General features: G+C 42.0%; 1 protein-coding gene across 3 annotated transcripts in view; it reads right to left on the bottom strand.

The window, feature by feature from the left end:
• Positions 1-24743, bottom strand: part of LOC135112003 (uncharacterized) — a 123478-nt gene extending 98735 nt beyond the window's left edge. For 2 of the 3 annotated variants that reach the window (XM_064025825.1, XM_064025794.1), the window contains exon 1: positions 23927-24350. The gene's annotated coding sequence lies outside the window, so the exon portion shown is untranslated. Of the gene's footprint in view, positions 1-23926; positions 24351-24572 lie in introns of those variants that run through there. The other variant, XM_064025815.1, reaches the window with a different exon arrangement.
• Positions 24744-25000: the final 257 nt, after the last annotated feature.

The following is a 25000-nucleotide window of genomic DNA, read 5'->3' as shown; positions in this document are numbered from 1 at the left end:
GGTAGACAGAACCGTCATCACTGGCGGGGCGTCCATCAGTGCTCATAACCACGCGTGCCTCGCTGCACTTCACTACTCGACCACCTCTTGTCCCCTACTGGTGCCGCTCTCTTTGTTCATTGATCTTTATTATTGTGTACACAGATAGACTAATAGGTAGATACTTTGTTGACCACTGCAATCTTACACACTGTGATTAATTAAACAAGAACCTTAGAATTATGTATCACAAACTCAGTATGTATTACACACACACACACACACACACACACACACACACACACACACACACACACATGCATTCCTTCGCTTCATAAGGCTGTTGTTGTGATGATGAGCAAATGAATAATGAAACAAGCCGGCACCACCACTGCTCCATCAGTGTACACCAAATCACAAACAAAGGAACATCAATCCTCAGTGTTAAAAATGAACACGTAAATTAATAATTAAATGAAAACAACAATATATGAATAGATAAATATCAATACAAGAACATGGACTTCCTGTGTTAAAATATGAATACGTAAATAAATCAATAACTAAATGAATGATGAATACATGAAGAGATAAATACTAATACAAGTAAAATTGCTCCAAAAGCTAATATGGCTGCACATTTTAACCATATGTTTATTTAGGAACAGAAGTGAGTGCAGATAAAGTAAGAAAAAAAAAATCTTATATATGAATAAATAAAACTTCATTACTACTAGCACTGTGCCTCCTGACGCTGCCTGGGACTTGTAGTACAGATGATCGCAGCCACGCACAGGAAGCGCTAAACATGTTCACCAGATTATCTAACTTAACCTTTTGACTGCAGTTTTTTTTTTTTTCTTTTTTTGCTCTAAACATCTCAAAAAATAAAATTGTTGCTTAACACTGGGAAGCTCTTTTATTCTCTTTTCTTTCCTGTACTTTTTTTTTTTTTATGCAAGATGGGACACTGGTCATGGCCAATAAGTACAAAAAAAAAGTCTAGTAAGGTGGCAGTCCCTAAAGAAAGCAAGTAATGGAGGTTAGCAGAAGCCATGAGGCTCACACGTAGCGATCCCTGTACAAGGCCTGTATAAAACATGGCTGTCTGTATCCACCCATCACTCCCATCCATAACAGAGGTGTGTGTAGTGCACGCCAAGCAACAAGGTACAATTTAGGGATGTGCGGCAGCCTTTTACAGTGACAGGGAACAACGTATCTTTATTGCTGATCTTCACGTTGACAACTAAAACAACTGTAAGATCTTGTATTGTGCAAGATTATTCCAAGTTTAAGGTAACATTTTTCATGGAGGGACTCAAGATCACCTGCAGTCTCTCACTCACGACACTTGTATCTCACTTATTACTGAGAATTATTTCAAGTTTAAGTTAATATTTTTTTTCATGAAGGGACTGTAGATCACCCCTCGTTTCTCGTCCAGCACTATTACATCTCATTTACTCCAAGGGATTTTATCAGGTATACAGGACGAAGAATAAGGACGCTGTAGGTCCATTTAAGGAGCTGGTTAGTTCTGGGGAGGGGATTAGTAAGATTCTGAATGAGTAACTGTCTTCACCCAGGAAAACATACAGGATATGCCAAACAGTGAACAGATGTTTAGAGCAGATGAGAATGAGAAGTTGACATATTTCCATAGCTAGGGAAATAGTGGAACAGGAGATAGATAGGCTAAAAAAGTTCAAGACACCAGGACCAGATGAAATATATTCCAGAATACTTAAGGAATGCAAAGAGGTTATTAGTGAGCCGTTAGTTTCTGTCTTTAGGAAATCACTGGAGTCGGGTGAGGTACCAGTAATGTGGAGGCAGGCTAATGTAGTACCCATCTTTAAGAAAGGAGATAAAACTTTAGCGTCTAACTATAGACCTGTCAGCTTAAATTCAGTTGTAGGTAAAATATTAGAGTCAATAATAGCGAGGAACATTAGGGAACATTTAGACAAACATAACTTGATAAATCAGTCACAGCATGGCTTCACGAAGGGGAAGTCTTGCCTAACAAACTTGTTAAGTTTTTACAGTAAGGTGTACGAGGCAGTAGATAATGGTGATAGTTATGATATCTTATAACTGGACTTTAGTAAAGCATTTGACAAGGTACCCCATCAAAGGCTTCTGAGAAAGGTTAGGGCACACGAGATAGATGGGAAGGTGTTAGGCTGGATAGGGTCATGGTTTAGCGACAGGAGACAGAGTTGTAATAAACGGCTCGAAATCCGAGAGGGGTCATGTACTCGTAATTAGTGGGGTGCCACAGAGATCAGTATTAGGGACATTGTTATTTCTAATATATATCAATGACTTGGATAGTGGAATTGGTAGTGATGTTAGTAAATTTGCGGATGACACAAAGATAGGTAGATTAATTAGGTCAGAATCGGATGCCATCGCCTTGCAGGCAGATTTAGATAGGATGAACGAATGGACGGACAGATGGCAAATGCAGTTCAAAATCAACAAATGCAAAGTACTTGGCGTAGGTAGAGGAAACCCACACAGTAGGTACACAATAAGCAACCAAACTGGTAGGTTCAGAGTACGAAAAAGATTTATGAGTTATAGCTAGCTCTGAACTCCGTCTAGGAAAACAATGCATAGAGGCCAGAAACAGGGCAAATAGGGTATTAGGATTAATTTTTAGGAGTGTTAAAAGTGAGAGAGAGAGAGAGAGAGAGAGAGAGAGAGAGAGAGAGAGAGAGAGAGAGAGAGAGAGAGAGAGAGAGAGAGAGAGAGAGACTTTGCTCACGAAAAATGTTGATGGAAAGTTTTCTGGGATTACTTAATAGTTTTGTGATGTAATCGCTTCCCTTTGTAACGTTTTTTTTTTTTTTTTGTTCCCAGGTGTGAAGTAATAGCGGTTTAAGGTGATGTGTTCCCTCACCGTGACTTTAACCTGAAGGTGGATGGTGGTGTTGAAAAATTGTTGTCCTTCAAATGTCTCTTGATTCAATAATATTGATAATAATAATAATAATAATAATAATAATAATAACAATAATAATAATTCTATTTCAGGTACAGGTAAAGCCATATCATATTACCAAATATGGTAAATAAGAAACCTGTGTGTAAGAGTGAATTAGTGAGTCAAATGAATGAAGGCATACAACAATAAGAGCAGTGGTGAAGAAAGACTGGTGACAAGTGCATACAAAAGGAAACAGCAAAGATGTGTAGTAGTGAAGCAAGATGAACGTGCCGTGAACCACCAAACACTGACCAGTGCGGCTACACTTGTGTCGCCCACTGCCGCCGTGTGCCCGAGTGGATGGTGCACACCACCACATTAGTGGAGCGCCCCACCCTACGCACGGCGCTGTACGCCGCCGCCCGTCGCACCTCCGGGAAGGACTTGACGCCCACCGCCACGCACAACATAAAGGCACCACAGAATGGCAGGTGGTCCGTGAGTCTTCGTACAATGTCATTACACGTTACGCGCAAGCGTTGCATCGTCGCCATTTTGGAATGTTGCCACAATGAATTACAATAAACATAATAACAATAACTGCTGAACAACAAAGTCAACAACACATCACAGGAAGCATTAATCAAACAGCCAAGGCCAAGGCATTACACCGCGTCAGTGCGTCACAATGGAAGGCGCGCGTCGCTGCTAAGGAGGAGGAGGCAGTAGACACCTGCCGAAACGATAATTACTCCCAGTGAGGTCTAAAGCACTGTTCAGGGGGTGCTGTGAACTTATCATTAAACCCAGCTGTGACCTCACTGAACGTTTCCCTTTGTGTCTCACAACACAAGGGGGTAGTCACAGCCTACCCTCTAAAGACAACTCTCTTCCTCCACACAAAACTACAAGCACCTAATAACACACACACCCTTCACTCCAAAAATTTTAAAATCATGGCGACTCCTACACCAGCCTCGGAGTCCCCATCTGGGGAGGGGACCATAAATGTCCCCAGGTCGGACTGCCTTTCCGTCGACGACCCTAAGTGTCTTGACACCCCCCTCAACTTTTTCTTCATTAACTTCTGCAACATTCGCGGTCTAAGATCTAATTTTCAATCTGTAGAACACCACCTCTCCTCTTCTAAACCTCATCTTCTTTTCCTCACTGAAACTCAGGTGTCTGAGGCAACTGACAGTAGCCCCTTTTCTGTTCCCTCCTACTTTCTCTATCCTCATTTTCGATCCAAAGCTGGATGCTGCGTTTATGTGCGCAATGACTTAACCTGCTCTCGTGCCCACGCTCTTGAATCTTCCGAGTTTTCCACCATCTGGCTACGACTACAGAGTCATTCTCATACTAAATTTATCTGTGCTGTATACCTCTCTCCTAACTCCTCTGACTATAAGAAATTCTTTGACTACTTAACTTCCAAAGTGGAGCACATTCTGACCCTCTTCCCTTTTGCAGAGATCTCCATTCTTGGAGACTTCAATGTTCACCACCAGCTTTGGCTTTCCTCTCCCTTCACTGACCATCCTGGTGAACTAGCCTACAACTTTGCTATCCTCCATGACCTAGAGCAATTGGTGCAACACCCTACTCGTATTCCTGACCGTCTTGGAGATACGCCCAACATTCTTGACCTTTTCCTGACCTCTAATCCTTCTGCTTATGCTGTCACCCTTTCTTCTCCGTTGGGCTCCTCCGATCACAATCTCATATCTTTATCTTGTCCTATCACTCCAATCCCTCCTCAGGATCCCCCTAAGCGAAGGTGCCTCTGGCGTTTTGCCTCTGCTAGTTGGGGGGACCTGAGGCGGTATTTTGCTGATTTTCCTTGGAATGACTACTGCTTCCGTGTCAGAGACCCGTCTTTGTGTGCTGAGCGCATAACAGAGGTGATAGTGTCTGGCATGGAGGCGTACATTCCTCACTCTTTTTCTCGTCCTAAACCTTCTAAACCTTGGTTTAACACAGCTTGTTCTCGTGCTATACATGATAAAGAGGTGGCCCACAAAAGGTACTTAAGCCTTCCTTCACCAGAATCTCATGCACTTTATATTTCTGCCCGGAACCATGCCAAGTCTGTTCTCCAACTAGCCAAAAACTCCTTCATTAACAGAAAATGTCAAAACCTTTCAAGATCTAACTCCCCTCGTGATTTCTGGCATCTAGCCAAAAATATCTCCAATAACTTTGCTTCTTCTTCTTTCCCTCCTCTACTTCAACCAGATGGCACCACTGCTATCACATCTATTTCTAAAGCTGAACTCTTTGCTCAAACCTTTGCTAAAAACTCTACCTTGGACGATTCTGGGCTTGTTCCTCCCTCTCCTCCACCCTCTGACTACTTCATGCCTCGTATTAAAATTCTTCGTAATGATATTTTCCATGCCCTCGCTGGCCTAAACCCTCAGAAGGCTTATGGACCTGATGGGGTCCCTCCTATTGTTCTCCGAAACTGTGCCTCCGTGCTTGCACCTTGCCTAGTCAAACTCTTTCAGCTCTGTCTGTCAACATCTACCTTTCCTTCTTGCTGGAAGTTTGCCTACATTCAACCTGTTCCTAAAAAGGGTGACCGCTCTAATCCCTCAAACTACCGTCCTATTGCTTTAATTTCCTGCTTATCTAAAGTTTTTGAATCTATCCTCAACAGGAAGATTCTTAAACATCTATCACTTCACAACTTTCTATCTGATCGCCAGTATGGGTTCCGTCAAGGCCGCTCTACTGGTGATCTTCTGGCTTTCCTTACTGAGTCTTGGTCATCCTCTTTTAGAGATTTTGGTGAAACTTTTGCTGTTGCCTTGGACATATCAAAAGCCTTTGATAGAGTCTGGCACAAAGCTTTGATTTCCAAACTACCCTCCTACGGTTTCTATCCTTCTCTCTGTAACTTCATCTCAAGTTTCCTTTCTGACCGTTCTATTGCTGCTGTGGTAGACGGTCACTGTTCTTCTCCTAAATCTATTAACAGTGGTGTTCCTCAGGGTTCTGTCCTGTCACCCACTCTCTTCTTATTATTCATTAATGATCTTCTAAACCAAACTTCTTGTCCTATCCACTCCTATGCTGATGATGCCACCCTGCACTTTTCCACGTCTTTTCATAGACGTCCAACCCTTCAGGAGGTAAACATATCACGCAGGGAAGCCACAGAACGCCTGACTTCTGATCTTTCTAAAATTTCTGATTGGGGCAGAGCAAACTTGGTATTGTTCAATGCCTCAAAAACTCAATTCCTCCATCTATCAACTCGACACAATCTTCCAGACAACTATCCCCTCTTCTTCAATGACACTCAACTGTCCCCCTCTTCTACACTGAACATCCTCGGTCTGTCCTTTACTTATAATCTGAACTGGAAACTTCACATCTCATCTCTAGCTAAAACAGCTTCTATGAAGTTAGGTGTTCTGAGACGTCTCCGCCAGTTTTTCTCACCCCCCCAGCTGCTAACTCTGTACAAGGGCCTTATCCGTCCATGTATGGAGTATGCTTCACATGTCTGGGGGGGTTCCACTCATACTGCTGCTCTAGACAGGGTGGAATCAAAAGCTTTTCGTCTCATCAACTCCTCTCCTCTAACTGACTGTCTTCAGCCTCTCTCTCACCGCCGCAATGTTGCATCTCTTGCTGTCTTCTACCGCTATTTTCATGCTAACTGCTCTTCTGATCTTGCTAACTGCATGCCTCCCCTCCTTCCGCGGCCTCGCTGCACAAGACTTTCTTCTTTCTCTCACTCCTATTCTGTCCACCTCTCTAACGCAAGAGTTAACCAGTATTCTCAATCATTCATCCCTTTCTCTGGTAAACTCTGGAACTCCTTGCCTGCTTCTGTATTTCCACCTTCCTATGACTTGAATTCCTTCAAGAGGGAGGTTTCAAGACACTTATCCACCAATTTTTGACCACTGCTTTGACCCTTTTAGGGACTGGCATTTCAGTGGGCATTTTTTTTTATTAGATTTTTGTTGCCCTTGGCCAGTATCCTTCCTACATAAAAAAAAAAAAAAAAAAAAAAAACGCGGGGCGGCCTTCAAGTGCCCCTCACCGAGCGTAATACCCACATAAACATTGGCGGCCATCATGCGCTCCTGAACAGGCGTAACGGTCGCGAGTGTAAACATAGCGTTAGTATCTGAAGTAATATTAGCGTTGCATTTAGGATTATAATGTAAAACACTTCTAAGCCGCACTTGCACTATTTTAAAAGGTTTTAGTTGAAGTGACACGGGTTTTTAAGGGATTTTCTTATGCTTTTAGTGATAGAACAAGATTTGTATATAGTAAACAGGAGAAACAATCGCGAGAGCCAGGCTAATCATCTTTGTGGCCTTTGAAAGTCACGCTGAAGCTACACGGGTTTTTAAGAATTATATTACGATTTAAATGAGAGATTATCAACATTTTCACACTATTAAAGGGAGAAGCAATATAAAGAATCCAGCTAATGATCTCTATGGCCTTTACAAATAGCCATGCAGAAGCTACACAGGTTTTCAAGAACTATATTATGGTTCTAGTGAGGGACTAACAACAGTTCTACATTATTAAAGAGAGGAGCAGTATAAAGAGCCCAGCTAGTGATCCCTATTGACTTCTTGACAATATTCGTGAGGAAACTACACGAGTTTTCAAAGATGTTTTTATGTTATAATGAAAGATTAACAAGATTTATGCAATACTGGAAAGGGAAACAGTCTTGAGAATCAGGCTAACCATATCTGGGTCCTTGGGAAACAGTCGTGGTGAGAGACCAAACCGTTTCTCAATACGGATCTTTGTCTGAGAGAGAGAGAGAGAGAGAGAGAGAGAGAGAGAGAGAGAGAGAGAGAGAGAGAGAGAGAGAGAGAGAGAGAGAGAGAGAGAGGCTCAGCTGACATATGATGGAGAGAAATGAGAAATAGATGTGCTGAGGGAGAGAAAAGGGAATGAGAGAAAGAATGAATGAATGAAGGAAGGAAGGAAGGAAGGAAAGAAACAATGAAATAATTAATAAATGAATGAAAAGATAAAAACAAAAGGAAGAAATGGACAGAAGTAAAGAGAAAGGAAGGAAAGAAAGAAACAGTGAATGAATTAAATGGATAAGTGAATGAATGAAAAAAATATATAAACAAACAAACGGAATGATAAAGAAGACGAGAAACGAAAGAAGAGTGGAACAATATTCTCTTCATCGTTTATATTCCCAAGGGCTTCATGGAGAAAAAGGAGGAGGAAGAAGTGGAGGAGAAGGAGGAGGAAGAGGAGGAGGAGGAGGAGGAGGAGGAGGAAGAGGAGAATGAGAAGGAGGAGGAGGAGGAGGAGGAGGAGGAGGAGGAGGAGGAGGTTTCAAGGCTGTTGCTGGAATGGAGATAAGATGAGGTGAAGTGTGATCTCTCTCTCTCTCTCTCTCTCTCTCTCTCTCTCTCTCTCTCTCTCTCTCTCTCTCTCTCTCCATGTGTGGAGAGGGAGATAAAAACTAGGAAGAGGGAAAGTGCAACGGCAGGGAAGAGGATGAGAGAGAGAGAGAGAGATGAGAGAGAGAGAGAGAGAGAGAGAGAGAGAGAGAGAGAGAGAGAGAGAGAGAGAGAGAGAGAGAGAGAGAGAGAGAGAGAGAGTATAAAAACCCAACGACGATTGACAGCTTTTCCTCCTCTTCTTTCCTCCTCCTCCTCCTCCTCCATACTTCCTTCCTTGTCTCCCTCTCCTTCACTAGAATACAACCAAAATATCTTCATAATTATTGTTTGATATAACACAGAACAAATTTAAAATACATTAAAATGCAACTTGTACTATCAAAATTACACTACAATATAAGTAAAACAATGGAAGACAGTAAGCAGATTAATGGAGGACTTAGTTAAACTTGGATAAGATTGTATATACTATCTCACTGACACTGAAGTGTTCCCGGTGGTGCATTAACTGATCCCAAGACACAAAGCCATAGTGGGCACGGACGGCGTCAGTGAGCGGACACGCCTCTAACACATGCAATTCTGTTTGTATAGCTCCACACAGGCACAAAGGTTCCTCCACAGGCAATCGTCCACGCCCTCTTCTATTCCAACGACCCGTTTCTATTTGCTAACCAGTGTCCACTAACTGGAAATTGACAATATGATATCCTATGCACCTCATTAAAGTAGTTCTTCTCACAGTACAGTTTATCTACAGTAAGATCAGGGTTAAGAGTCTTGAATACTGTTGTATGCGATGACACAGAATTATGTATAGAGAGTTTTACAGCAGTTTTACCTTGTGCAACATCGTGTACATTATTTGCCAACAGGCTGTCAATATATCTACCCGTACGAGTGCTGGAGTCGAGAACAACCTTAACAATATGTGTCCACGGGTCATCCCTCATGTGCTGTCTATCTCGCCATAAACTATGAAAACATTTACGCTCTTTGGCCTTGACTAGGTAGTTAACTGAAGGAAGTCCAAGGAAGTCCAAGCTCGACACAGCAGACATCAGAACAGGTTGACAATCGTACTCCAAGCAGCTGCTTTACACACCTTATGTAGCTTTTCAACAGGCTTTATGTTGCCCTCCAGCCACGACTCAACCCACAGAGCACAGCTGACATCACAGCTGCATCAGACACTCGCCTCTTTACATAAAAGGGAACATCTCCATTCTTCTGAAGGAATCAAACAAATTTTAATACATGGGCAGTTTTACACCTGGCGTGACTAGCTACTGCTGACGACACTGCAAGTAAAATACTGCCAAGATACGTGCAGCTGTCACACCACTCCACCACCATCTCCCCCACAGTACATTTTGTACGCTCTTCTGGAGAACAATTCAGTGCAAAAAATTTAGTTTTCTTATTATTAACTAGCATTCTGTAATCTTGACAGTATTTATTGAACAGTCTTAATTAATGTTCCATGCCCCGTCTTGTAACTGAGAAAAATAAGTATCATCCATTAACATTAACATGTGTAGCCACGTCAAAAATTCATTTATACCATAATTATTCTTTATCAAGGCAATTAAATCATTCACATATATGTTAAACAGTATACACGATGTTGGGAAACCTTGCCTTGCTCCTATTGTAGCAGCAACCACACCAGTGCCCACTGCACTCTGGGTAACAGTGTACATACAAGTCTTGCCAACACAACTGCCCCGCACCCATTTCTCTTTAATATCACAAACAACACACTACAGGGCACTCTGTCACAGGCCATTCTAAAATCAACGAACGTAACAAATGACTTAAGTTTTTTCCTCTCACCCAAATCCATTATCAAACGTAGCGTCACAATGTGCACAGTGCGTCCTCTGCCCTTCTGGCTGCCTGCCTGCTTTCTCAATGCAACAAACCAACTGCTCAACCGCGAGCTTAAGATTAAGTCAAACAATTTATCCAGTGAGTTTATTACATTGATGCCCCTATAATCACATGCTTCTTTTTTCTCACCCTTCTTGTAAATATTAAACATGCGGGCAAGTCGCCAAGATGATGGGTAGGCGGCAGATGCAAAGGATTACACTGAACAGTGCTGTCAGAGTAAGAATCCAGTGATTGGGTCAACATTTCAAAACAGCAGGAGAGGCACCGTCAGGACCACAGGACTTGTTAGGTCTCATATTGTTCATTCTGAGTAATCACTTCATCACCTGAATCTGCTCATCAAGAACTGCAATAAATATCTCTGTCTGGCACTGGTTCTGATCAGGAGCTGTCCTGTCTTCCTGGATTATAAGTTTCATCATAATAAACCCTAAAATCCTCACTTGGAGGTCTAACTTCAGCATTCCCGTTTTCTATATATTCATCTCTCCAATCTATCACCGCCCAAACTTGCTTATCATCGCGGTCGTTTACTAACCTCTCCCACCTCTCCATCCCATCATAATTCTGTCAAGGTATTACAACACACCTGCTACAGTCGGCACACTTGTTATAAAGCATCACTTACCTTTTTTTTCAGTATCTGTGTCTATGTTATCGGTCAAGTTAGGAATTTCACCATCGAGAAAGCTTATCCTTCAAACACTCAAGGTCTGTGTTTTCAAATCTCAGTCTTCTTACCTAACCTAATCTTACCTAACCTAACCTTACCTAACCTAACTTAACCAAACCTAACCTTACCTAACCTAACCTTACCTAACCTAACCTTACCTTACCTAACCTAACCTATCCTAATCTAATCTAACCTAACCTAATCTTACCTAATAACCTAACCTAACCTTACCCAACCTAACCTAAAAAATAAGAAAACAACGGAAAATCAGAACGATGCGAAACAAGACACAAAACAAGCAAAGAAAAAAAAACATAACAAAGAACAAGAATAGAAAAGAAGGAAGATATAGAAAACAACAACAACAACAACAACAACAACAACAGCAGTAGCAATGACCCAAAAGAGAATGAAAGACTGACCCAGTTAAACCATGGGAGATTCACACACACACACACACACACACACACACAGGAGGGAGAGGGCGATAGACGAGATGAATGGTGTGGGGATGGAAAAAAAAGGAGGGAGGAGAGAGAGAGAGAGAGAGAGAGAGAGAAGAGAGAGAGAGAGAAGGACAGAGGAGAGAAGAAGAGGAGAGAGAGGAGAGAGGAGGAGAGAGACAGAGAGAGAGAGAGAGAGAGAGGAGGAGAAGGAGAAGAAGGAGGAGAAGGAGGAGAACATCATTAATACTAATATACAAGACAAGGTCATCTGAAAACTCTCTCTCTCTCTCTCACTCTCTCTCTCTCTCTCTCTCTCTCTCTCTCTCTCTCTCTCTAGTCAATGAAGCAGTTAAAAGGCTCGTTAATTAGTTAATTAGCCACGTGTAAATATAGATGCCTCGTTACACACGAATAGTTAATTAAGCTTACAGGTGCACACCCACACGCCCCACGCCAGCACGCCCATAGCTTGTCTGCACACTCATCTACCTGTCTACATATGTGTGTGTGTGTGTGTGTGTGTGTGTGTGTGTGTGTGTGTGTGTGTGTGTGTGTGTGTGTGTGTGTGTGTGTGTGCTACGGAGAGAAGAGAAGAGAAAAGAGAGAGAGAGAGAAGAGAAGAGAAGAGAAGAGAAGAGAGAGAGAGAGAGAGGAGAGAGAGAGAGAGAGAGACGAGAGAGAGAGGAGAGAGAGAGAGAGAGAGAGAGAGAGAGAGAGAGAGAGAGAGAGAGAGAGAAGAGAGAACATATAACAGAACAAAAAAGACAAACTGAATAGAAAAAAAAAAAGACAAAAGAAAAAAAAAGAAAAATAAGAGGAAGGGAAAAGGATGGAAAGAAATAAGGAAATGAAGCAACAAAAAAAAAAAAAATGTGTAATTCATAATTTGCTTTATCCTGCTACTGCTACTGACACACACACACACACACACACACACACACACACACACGTCCGTCCATTACATGCCGGTGTTCATCACGTTTGGTCTGTCATTCTTCAAACACATGCAACTTTTAATCGCAAATTTCGTATCATATCTTCATGGAATTGTCGATATACGTAATACAAAAAATAGTGACCTATTTTTTTCATCTATGTATTTATTTATTTATCATTTTTTTTTATCCATCCATGGAAAACTAACTTTCTGTACAGTTATCCAAAGCAGAGTCACTATCATAAAGCCTAATTCCGTACCTATAAATCGAACACAGGTTAATATATCTACTACTTAAATGTTAAAGAGTTTATATTAAGAGTTTCACAAAGACTAAGAACTCGGAATGCAATAAGTGGCCAAGGTTCTGGTTCTGGCCAAGGCTACAGAAAGGAAAAAAAAAGCTTATGGATAGCGATGGCAGATGGAATGTTTAAGTATTCAGGAGCTGCCTTATGTAGGTCACCTGGCTTTTTTCAGACTCCTCACCTCACCTTTCCGGGTCTCCTTACTTTCTCATGTTCTTGCGTCATACGTTGCTGTTGCCAGATATCACTTTCTGGTCTGAGGCATTTGGTACGATAGGACATCACTACCTTGGACGTTGGACAGACAAACATTTCCGAGGCTCGCGCACTTTGGTTTATCTCAGCTTATCTAGTGGATGCTGTTGTGGCTTCCAAGGGTATTTGCTATGACTATTTTCAGTCGGTAAAAGCATCCCAGGAATCCGGTCATTCACCTCTGTGTCCTTTGTAATTAGTAAAAGGGGGAAAGGCGCGTATATAATTGCATTGACCTAATTGCAGAACAGACTTATGTAATCGTGAGGTCTTGTTTCACACCTCACCTCATCACCTCAATGTTTGCATAGCTTGAGTGTGCAGAGATGAAAGTCTTGTACCAATATCTACACATAATTAGACTTTCACTCAGTACACAGTTCACACACTGGGCGGCTATCACCTCTCAGTGTTTACAAGAGTGTATAGCGATGGAGGTCTTTTCTCAGCAGCTATATATAACTAAACCTTCCGCCGGTAATGCGTCTACAGTGTTTGCATCGCCTGAGTGTGCAGCAAAGAAGTCTTGTCCCAGCATTCATATATAACTAAACCTTCCGCCGGTATCGCATCTAAGGTGTTTGCATCGCCTGAGTGTGCAGCAAAGGAAATCTTGTCTCAGCATGTACACCTATCTACACTTTTCCTCGACACACACTCACCAGTGTTTGTGTTTGCGTGGAGTGAAGTGTATAGCGATGGACGGGCCAGGCAGGGAATGGTACAGAGACACGGGCACGGGGCACGGGACTGCTTGTGGGCCTCAGGACACGCTAACACAGGATTCAAGAGGAAAGCCAGACACCTTGGAAAACTCTCGTGAGGTGCTCCGGTTTGCAGGAGGAAGGGAAGAGAAAGGGAAATCTTTGGAAAGTGAGGGAAGACAAGAGAAGGGAAAAGAAGGGGAAATTGATAAAAAATAAAGGAAGCGAAAGGAGGGAAAGAGAAGGAAAAGGAAGTAAGTGAAGGGTAGGAAAAGGAAACTGAAGAGAAGGTGAATGGAATGGAAGGTAATAGAAGGGAAGGGACGAGGAGAGAAGGGATGGGAAAGAAAGAGAAGAACACGGAAGAAAAACACGGAAGATAAAAGAATATTAAAACTGTAATGGATGAAAACCGGAAGAAATGTAAACGAAGGGGGGGAACGTAAGACAACCTAACAATGTAGTAGTAGTAGTAGTAGTAGTAGTAGTAGTAGTAGTAAAGAAAATATCAACATTTAAATAAGACACGGAGAAATTAAAACAGATTGAAACAATTATTACGCTTAGTGAGCAAAATGTACTTACGTCCCGCCACAAAAAAAAAAAAAAAAAAAAAAACATCATATTAAAAAGCTTGCGTTTCTGTTTGCCTTTTGCTTCTATGGGCTCTCCAAAGCTAAACATCCGTGACAATTTTTTTCCACGTCAAGCAATGCAGCGACTCGGACTAAAAGGACGCATAATTAACATCCAGCGCATCACTTAAAACCGATTTACAGACGCCAGCTACGAACGAGGTGCGAATTCCCAGCTGCTACCACCGCGAGCCAGCCACCTGCTACTCCTGCTACCGTAAATTAACGACAGTGGAAATTGGGACCACACTGAGTTATGGCGCCGCACTAACGATGATGGCGCCGCCCAGGTTACGAGGGAGCACTTCCTCACCCCCCCTGAAACTTTCGTGAGCCAGGATCGAACTCGCAAACTTCAGTGAGTGGGCGTAGCAGTGCACCTCACAGCCACCTGGACCCCGGCACTTCCCTCCCGAGACTCTGGTGGTGACTCGTTCGCGGCTTGACCCAGTGGCTGTGTTTCTTCTCCTTCATATATTAAAAAGACTGAGGGTTAGAAGGGAGGAGAAGGAAGAGTGAATGAGTTAGTTAATGGAATAAAAAGCGCCGGATATCTCGGATCATGTGGCGCTTTGGCAAGGCAGCTGGAATGAGGTGGTGAGTGTGCGAGGAGTGGTCGCTAGTAAGGAATATGGGTCACTTCTTAGTGATTATATTAGACAAATGTATTAGACACAGTGAAATGATCCGTCCCAAAAGATATAACATTTTTTTTTTTTTTTTATGGAGAAGAAACGTAATTCTGGAAGCAAGATAGATAAGAGAGGAGAGCGGGAAAGGTGCGCTACAGACAAGGCTACAGTGGAAGACAGAATGAAGTACAGTAGGAGAATACAGTTGGTTAATGAATTCTCCTACTGTAATTCCTTTTTTCTTCCCCTTTTCCTTCTCCTCTCAGTACCAACCTGATTTCTTCAGCCGCCACCTTCCCCTCCCAGCAAGACGGACGGCCTGTCACGGGGCACACATGCTGGCTACATTACCCACGCCTGGCGAATCACACTGGACAGAGTGTATCCACTGAAACCCACACAATAGGTACACATTAAACACCCAAACTCTGGTAGGTACAGGGTACGAGAAAGATTTAGGAGTTATAGTTAGCTCTGAACTCCGTCTAGGGAAACAATGCATAGAAGCCAGAAACAAGGCAAATAGGGTACTAGGATTCATTTTTAGGAGTGTTAAAAGTAGAAGGCCGGAAGTAATATTAAAGTTATACTTGGCGCTGGTCAGACCTCATCTAGACTACGCTGTGCAGTTCTGGTCCCCACATTACAGGAAAGATATAGGTCTATTAGAATCAGTACAGAGGAGAATGACTAAAAGGATTCAGGGGATGAGGAGTATTCCTTACGAAGCGAGGTTGAAGCGGTTAAATTTACATTCTCTAGAGAGACGTAGGTTAAGAGGGGACCTGATAAAAGTCTTTAAGTGGTATAAGGGTTATAACAAGGGAGATGTAAGCAAAATTCTTAGGATCAGCAACCAAGGTAGAACAAGAAATAACGGGTTCAAGCTTGAAAAATTTAGGTTTAGGAAGGAGATAGGAAAAAATTGGTTCTCAAATAGAGTGGTAGATGAGTGGAACGGACTCAGTAATCATGTAGTTAGTGCCAGGACACTAGAGAGCTTTAAGAGAAGATTAGACAAGTTTATGGATGGGGATAACAGATGGAAATAGGTAGGAGTGTTTCATACAGGGACTGCCACGTGTAAGCCTGGTCGCTTCTTGCAGCTTCCTTTATTTCTTATGTTCTTATGTTATGTTCACTGCCGCGACCCACTTATCAAGGCACCTCAGGGACCAATGTGGCCTTTATATTATGCATTCTTTTTTTTTTTATTTATCTATTTATTTATTTACTTTTGTGGATGAAGAGTGAGGAAAAGTGGCTTTTCTCAATCCTCCTATTTTATTCTATAACTTTCTGATTTATCTATTCTTTTTTTTTTTGTTTTCTATGTAATTTATTTATTTATTAATTATTACTATTATTATTATTATTTTATTTTATTTTTATTTTTTTTGCATGTGGATGGCCTAGGCTAATTTCCTTCACATATACGTAAATGTAAATATAATAAATTAAATACAAACAGAAAATGTAAGCGAGGTCATTTGCACTCTGAAGGTGAACAAAGTGATCTAATACGATTTCAAAAGACACTGACAGCAGAACGTTCAAGTACTTCAGTGGTAATGCCAATACCTACAGTTTTGTCAGTAACATTGTGTAGGGTTATTCAGATGACGTAACAAGCGCCACACTTCCATCACCGGTGCAGTGACTGAAGCACACGTCAGCATGGACTGGGATGAAGTGATCTAGTGCAAGTTTAAAGTATAATTTCAAAAGACACTGATAACAAGAAGCGATCAAGTACTTCAATAGTCACAATAATACCTGCAGTCTTACCACCAACATTCTCTATCGTTATCCAAAAGCAACAAGCGCATTATTTCCATTACCGGCCAAATTAATAACTCTTTTACCACTAGATATTTTTTCTTTATAATAAAATACACTTTTCAGACACTTACTGTTATGCTACAGCTAATTAAATAGTTTTCAAGCTAAGAAAAGGCACAATCAGCCTTCTATACACTCTCATGTTTCAATGTGTCCATACACATAAATCCTTACAGAACTCTGAATGTTAATAAGAGATGCCCTTAGCAGTAAAGGGATTAAAGCACACAGCAAGGGAAGGGATACACCACGCGCCACCACCACCACCACCACTACTGTCACTCCAGCCACCCTCCATTATTCACACGCTCCTCTATCTGCTACCCAAACACACCTGTACCCTACTGGCGGGACGGTCAAGGTCGATTGATACTGATGAATGTTATGCTGTAACCTTTGTAACGGCAGCGATGTATCTTGATGTCTATTACTGTCAAGGCTAGTTGATTCAGGGCTGGTTCAGGGATGGCGCTAGTCTGGTTCAGGGCTGGCTCTAGGATGGACCAGGGCTTCCGCGATTATTATGGTGTGACTGGGAAATATCACCTTTTCTGCTCCCAAGACTCCTTCAGTCTTCCTGTTGACTTGTGTAGTTTCTGAACATTTCCTCCCATGCCAAAACTACTTAGATCCGTTTCTCGTTGTTTCAAGACGCAGACAATTACAACAACTCTAAACCCTTATCATACCTTTTTTTATGTGTGAGAAGCCACAAGTCAAAGGGTTGGTGCAGGTAACAGACACCAAGCAATATATACCTTTCACTCACGTTCGTTAGTACCACACGCAGGTAACATCATTGTGTATTTCCCCAATTAAACCTGATATTCACCGCGATTTCCCAAATGCATGGTACTGACGTTCTTCGCAACCATTCTTAAAGAGAAATCATAGCCAATAACGGGTTGTACACGAGAATAAGAACTGATACTTGTGTAGTGACGGTAAAGTTATCGTCACTTAAAATCTGACATTCATCATTGTATATCAAGCACTGCTACTGACACCAACGACCTCTCATTTATCATCTATACCAGAATATTTTGCCGCCCAACGACCTCTCATTTATCATCTATACCACAATAATTTGCCGCCCAACGAGCTCTGATTTATCATCTATACCAGAATATTTTGCCGCCCAACGAGCTCTGATTTATCATCTATACCAGAATATTTTGCCGCCCAACGAGCTCTGATTTATCATCTATACCAGAATATTTTGCCGCCCAACGAGCTCTGATTTATCATCTATACCACAATATTTTGCCGCCCAACGAGCTCTGATTTATCATCTATACCAGAATATTTTGCCGCCCAACGAGCTCTGATTTATCATCTATACCACAATATTTTGCCGAGTTCCAAAAGAAGTGTATTGGTCGTGACAGTACATAGATATAGTTAAAAGTAAATCTGTTATCCACACTGATTCGTTACTCGTCGATACCTCCACTAACGTTAGTCTTTTGGAAATCATGAAATATTCACCACAACACCTTGCAAAGCTCGTGCGCAAGACATAAAAGTCAGTCAATATTGGGCCCTACACCACTCAGTATCATAATGCCAAGATTCTCCACAACTGCTAAGTTTAAGAGTCAGAATCAATAAGGATCAAAATTCGCCATGCACCGTCATTTCTCAGACGTCGGTCACACCATCAGCGTCTTTCCATATTCAACTTGCACTGGACAGTTTTCCCCGAGTTTGAGAAGTCGCCGCAGCAGCCAGGGGATTAACACGCCCACTGTGTGCCTGAGTGAATGCAAGGCTCGCCAGTGTGACAGCTTCCTGGGGCGCGAGGAGCTGCCGCGTGTGCCTCAATGGGCCCTTTGCAGAGACGTGTTTGCGGCGTCATTATTTCACGGGGCGGCACATCACCTTTCATCCGGCGCGCGCGCGCGCACGCACGCACGCACGCACGCACGCACGCGCACACACACACACACACACACACACACACACACACACACACACACACACAGGCGCTGCAAAGGCGGTTGACTCAGCGACCTTTCACCACTTCACAGAAGCTGCCTGCTCGTCTCTCGCCTCTTAGCATAACTTCATAAAACAGGTAGGTAAAAAAGTATGTCCATGTTGTAAGAATGTTTATGAAAATTGTGCGCATGTATTTCAGTATCACAGTTGCATGTGTTTTGTGTGTTCCTGTGTTTGTTTCATTGATTTATTTTAGGAGAAATAAATGTTCATACGAGTACCTCCTTGTCTGTAGATAAAAACTTTTACATCGATGAAAGATCTTCGTAAAATTTTATAAAACAGAACAAATATCATCTCCATTTTGCAAGAATATTTAAGAAGTAATAATAATAATAATAATAATAATAATAATAATAATAATAATAATAATAATAATAATAATAATAATAATAATAATAATAATTACAATAATTCACAACAGATAGCATCTTATCACAAACAGCCTTGCCAAAACACAGAAACATAGTGCTTGTCTCTCCTTTGTGTTCCTTAATGAAGGGCGAGAGAGTATCAGCCGCGTGGTGTTGATATCGACAACACTAGAGCTTTTATTTACTCTACTGGCCGATGCACGAGTTCCCGCAGCCTTGGTGGTGCCCTCGCGTCAAGGCAGCCAAGGAGAGGGTTAGTCACAGTGCTTCTGCTTGTATTACGCAGAAAGGCTGGCTAGCTATGCAATAAAAACAGTGATAAAACGTAATGTATGATGCAGAATACTTTAATTATGCGTAATCATGAGAAATAAAACAAAATAGTGACATTATAACAGAAAACAGTATCTATACGAATGTTATCTATTTACAAATGTTTATCTGTCTATCTCTCCATCTATCTATCTATCTATCTATCTATCTATCTATCGAACTATGTAAAAGCGTGAGGTAAGGAATGAGACAGGTGCCACCCCCCCCCCCCCACACACACACACACACACACACACACTATCTCTCTCTCTCTCTCTCTCTCTCTCTCTCTCTCTCTCTCTCTCTCTCTCTCTCTCTCTCTTCCTTCCTTCCGTGTAACTAATTCCGCGGTGCGTTCCTTCCCTCAGGTGACAAGGGAAGCAGTCTACTCACCCACTCAGCAGCCTGCCAACCTTCGCTCCCTCCTCTATTTGCTACACTGGTTTGCCCCTTTTCTTAACACGCTGCAATTCTGACAACGGTGGAAACTCTCGTGGTCGTGTGTGCGTGCCTGTCTGTCTGTCTGTGTGTGTGTGTGTGTGTGTGTGTGTGTATAAAACTATTACTATATTTCAGAGAGAGGGAGAGAGAGAGAGAGAGAGAGAGAGAGAGAGAGAGAGAGAGAGAGAGAGAGAGAGAGAGAGAGAGAGAGAGAGAGAGAGAGAGAGAGAGAGAGAGAGAGAGAGAGAGAGAGAGAGAGAGAGAGAGAGAGAGAGAGAGAGAGACCCACTGCTTTCCTGAGTTCAAGCATCTCTACACAATAGAGATGTATCGGATGTCCGCATCCGCATCCACATCTGCGGAACATCCACATATTTTTTCACATCCGCATCCGCATCCGTAATTGTGATAAACTGAACATTTGCGTCCGCCTTCGCATCCGCATTTGTGGTGAAATGTGTACCCGCATCCGCATCCGCATCCGCACTCTACAGAGGATGTGTGGATGGATGCGGATGTGTTTTGTACAACCTATAAATTATAGAGTAATATATAGACATGCAGTCATGAGAGAGAGAGAGAGAGAGAGAGAGAGAGAGAGAGAGAGAGAGAGAGAGAGAGAGAGAGAGAGAGAGAGAGAGAGAATTGTAATGCGTGTGTCGTGTGGCTGAGTAATGTCGTATATTGCAGTCTTACACCTTATTCCCACTTCACATGATGGAATTCAGTGCTTCCTCCTTAAACACATTTATTGCGAATGTTTCCATAATTATACAAATAATAATATTGAAACCGACAGCGCTGAGCTCTTCTTATCGCATGAGTGTTCCTGTCGTGGCCTGTTTCCCCTGATATAGTGAGTTGCCGATGAAAAGATTTTCACAGAGGAAGTGTAATATTAGCTATTGTTTTATTATCATTATTATTATTATTACTATTATAGAGGGCTTTACGATGTATTTCTTACTAGAATTTAATGCAATGAAGCATTAGAATAAAGTAATTTTCTTTTCATATTTGCTAAGCATCTCGAAAATTTATAATACTGATCCATAAGTAGTAAACTGGCATTGTGAACACAAGTCCTACATAGTACACTGGCAGGTCATCAGTTTGGTAAGAGTTTGCCTTCGAAGTAAGAAGTACTGCTCCTTCCTTGCTTGCTCCGCGCTGATAAACAGTGTGCCAGTGTTTGTGTTTAAAAGGATATTATAATCAAGTTTACAAAGCCTTATTGCTCTGTGTGCTGACTGCTGGAGCAGCTGAAGAATGGCGTCACACAGCAGTGAAGTGTGGAAATATTTCATGAGTAAGTCAAGTGACCTAGCACAGTGTCTGTTGTGCAAGAAAGATTATTCACGAGAGGGACGTGGAACTACATCTTTGAAAAACCACTTGAAATATGTGCACATAAGATTTTCTTGGATTGAAAATGAAGATCTTTACATAATTGCAACATATATTGACCCAAGATACATGAGTAAATTCTTTTCTTCGTCTCACGTCACTGATCAAGTGGAATTATCACTTGCCAGAGTATGTGAGGAGCTTCGTCAGACGACTATTCTAGAAGAGGAAGATGAAGAACCAAGAAGGAAACGAAGAAGAGATGATATGAGTGAAACACCTTCCACCTGTGGAACATTAGATGGAGCAGTGACCTCTATTCTTGCCTCCAGCAGTGATGATGAGGCAGAAAACTCATCTGTTGTATCTTTACTCATAAAAGATATTGAGAAATATCACAGGGAGAAAAGAATAAGTGGAACAAGTCAAGATAGTTTGCAATGGTGGAAGACAATGAAGACAGTCTACCCTGATTTGGCAAAGGTAGCTTGCCAGTATCTCTCCTGTCCACCAAGCAGCGTCCCTAGAGAGCAGCTGTTTAGTAGTGCTGCCTTGATATATGACGCTAAACGCAATCGGCTTTTGCCAGAAAAGGTAGATAAGCTACTGTTTTTGAAAAGAAACTTGCCCATCTTGAACTTTAAAAATTAAGTAATATATATATATATATATATATATATATATATATATATATATATATATATATATATATATATATATATATATATATATATATATATATATATATATATATATATATATATATATATATATATTATCAGTTCAACCAGTTGGTTATAGATTTATAGTTAACCACTTTCCAAAGGATGGAGGTTGGGGAAAGTGGTCGGTGCGATGCACGACGAGTTGAGTCCACGTCCCGCATCCTGGTAACGCACAAAATGTGTGGCTGAAACTCCTCATAAAACTTTATTATAACAAAAAGTACTTCCACTTTACTTCCACTGGTAAACTCTGGAACTCCCTTCCTGCGTCTGTAGTTCCGTCTTCCTATGAATTAAATACTTTCAAAGAGAGAAGCATCAACTACTGAGACACCATTCCAACTCATTTGGCAGTATTTGGGTTCTCACACCTTGTTTTATTTGTTACTTCTCCTGCTGTCTGCATGGTCTGACACTGAAGCAGGCTTTTTTTTTTGTCCTCTTGGTCTGAGCGTTTGACGTAAAAACATCCGCATCCGCATTTGCATCCGCATTTAGCAGAGACTGATATCCGCATTCACATCTGCATCTGCAAAATGGCATTCGCATATACATCCGCACCCGCGGATGTCTGAAATTCGACATCCGATACATCTCTAGTACACAATCCTCTCTGAGTACAGATAAACGCTCCCTGAATCTCTCCCTAGAACAGTACGTATAACTGCTTTCATCAACCGTACAACACACTGAAGCCCATAATTAATGCTACCAGAGAGAGAGAGAGAGAGAGAGAGAGAGAGAGATATGGGCAGCCGTAGGCCTTACTAAGATTACTCAGAATATCACCAAGGAAACAGTGATAAATGTCCGCTCCAGTGAACTTCTTTATTCACTTCCATTCAGCGCCAGACAAGCGGATTACACATCCTAATAATAATAATAATAATATAATAATCCTGTGATCTTTTAAGTGTGTGTGTGTGTGTGTGTGTGTGTGTGTGTGTGTGTGTGTGTGTGTGTGTGTGAAGCCGTATATGAAATCAAGTGGTTTTATAACTTGGGAAACAATACACATTAAATACGACAACCGGAATTCAATATAATGAATCTCACGCACGCTGATTCCTGCGGCTTGTTCTTTGTACATTTTTCTCTCTCTTTTTTGTATCTCTAATGTGAGTCTATTTGCTTCCTTTTTTTTTTTTTTTACATATTTTCCTCGTTATATTAGATTAGGCTATGCTAAGTTTGATTTTTTTCTTGCTTTGCTTATTATTTCCACATTTTTTTTTCATTGTACCACATCGGACTACTCTACCCTGAAAAGAACATCAAACATTGGTCTAAGCCAGATCTAGCGGCAAAATCGTAACACTGGCAAAATTAAAACGGCATCAGCTGACCAAATTTATTAAAACAAGTTCCTATTTACAATGAGAATTTTATGCCGACTTGTGCAGACGGTTTGATAAATGTACGTTGCGACGATCTAGCAATGACAAAATTCATGATAATGGTATGGCACCCCTGGGCACTGTCTGTGACACCCCAGGACGCCGCGGCACGCACTCTGAGAACACTGGCCTTTGCTATGATAAGCGCGCGTCAGTGATGGGTCGCTCGCTCTCTCTCTCTCTCTCTCTCTCTCTCTCTCTGCAATGTTATGAACACTTTGAGGCGCATAAAACAGCTGCCTGGATGCCAGTACAAACTACACAAGGCCTCCTCCACCCTGCCACTCAGAAAACATTTGGCCTATTATCCTCGCTCCTCTTCCTTGCAATGGATATAACACAACAGTATTTGTTTGAATCATTCCCTTTCTTCTGTGTTGTGTGTCTAAAACGATTACATGTTCAGTGAGCCAATAGTCTGGACACACGGAAAATGTATCTTTTAATCATTCTCTTTCATTCATTCTTGTTCGATAATGTCTGCCTGCATTATGATCACTCCTCGTGTCCACTCAGTACTAGCAAGTCAATTGGTTCTTCTTTTGACACTCATAGTCAAGATATGAAAAAAAAAAAAAAAAGTAATAATATTGATGTGTCCAGATTTTGGGTCATCCTGTATAAAACACACACACACACACACGCACACACACACACAGTGTACACTCACCACGCAGACGGCGTCGCTGATAGCCGGGCAGGAGTGGTTCTTACTTGCCAAGGAAGTCATCATCACTACACCGTCCTAGCGCCACGCCTACGCCTCCCTGCCACCGCCAGTAATTTCAGCATTTCATCGCTCTGCACCATCACCACCATGTCTCACCACCGCGCCGTGCACCATTACACCTCCCGCCACCATGCTGCGCACCATGGTTGGGAAAATAACTAATAAAACGTCAGGAGTTCACATACCATTGACACGACACAAAAAACAAACATACCGCCGCACACACTGGCCTGCGCGCGCAGGATGACTCTGCTGTGACGTCATGGCGCGGATTTCAAAATATTATTCTCCTCATGCACGATTATGAACTGAAGTCTCATTTCTTGGTGTGTAGAGGTTAAGTAAACATTTCGTAGGCAATTAAGAGGCGCTGGAATGTAACGATGATCCGTAAAACACGTTTTACTTTTCGTGGCAACCTTGGAAAGGTGACAGGCATGCCAGCCAAAGTGATGAACCCATCCAGGCAGCACCCTTGGCTTCCTTGGTGGCACCGTGGACGCCTGCCAGAAATGTGTCCCTAAATTTACAGTGCGAGGAGAAACAGTAGAAGTTTAGCTATGACAACCACTACTGCCAGGCTCACCTCTCTTGGTTTACAGTCACTTGGTACTGGGGCGAATGGTACCAATACTCCTCCTTGTCCCTCCTCCTCCTCCTCTTCCTCCTACACACCCGAGTCTAGGGGCAAGGCTTGGAGGGGCGCTAAGGATACCGTGGTGTATGGAGGTAATAACAATGCACTCCCACCCGCTTCACCGCCCTGAGTGTGTGTGTCTGTGTGTGTGTGTGTGTGGCGGCGATCAGAGACGAGTCACAAAGCTGTATAATTGATGTTTAACCGTTTGACTCCCACTTGGTACACTTTTCCCTAATTACAATCACTCTGAGACATTTTAGAGACCAAGTAGTTTGAGTACCAAGTGTTTCGAGAACCAAACGTCCTGAGGCTTATTTACACTCAGGCCGATCTGTCTTGAGGATCATCTGACCTGAGGCCAATGCGACCTGATT

This window comes from Scylla paramamosain, chromosome 2 (genome assembly GCF_035594125.1).
Source record: "Scylla paramamosain isolate STU-SP2022 chromosome 2, ASM3559412v1, whole genome shotgun sequence".
In the NCBI taxonomy this organism is placed as follows: domain Eukaryota; kingdom Metazoa; phylum Arthropoda; class Malacostraca; order Decapoda; family Portunidae; genus Scylla; species Scylla paramamosain.
This window is presented reverse-complemented; position numbering and strand designations above follow the sequence as displayed.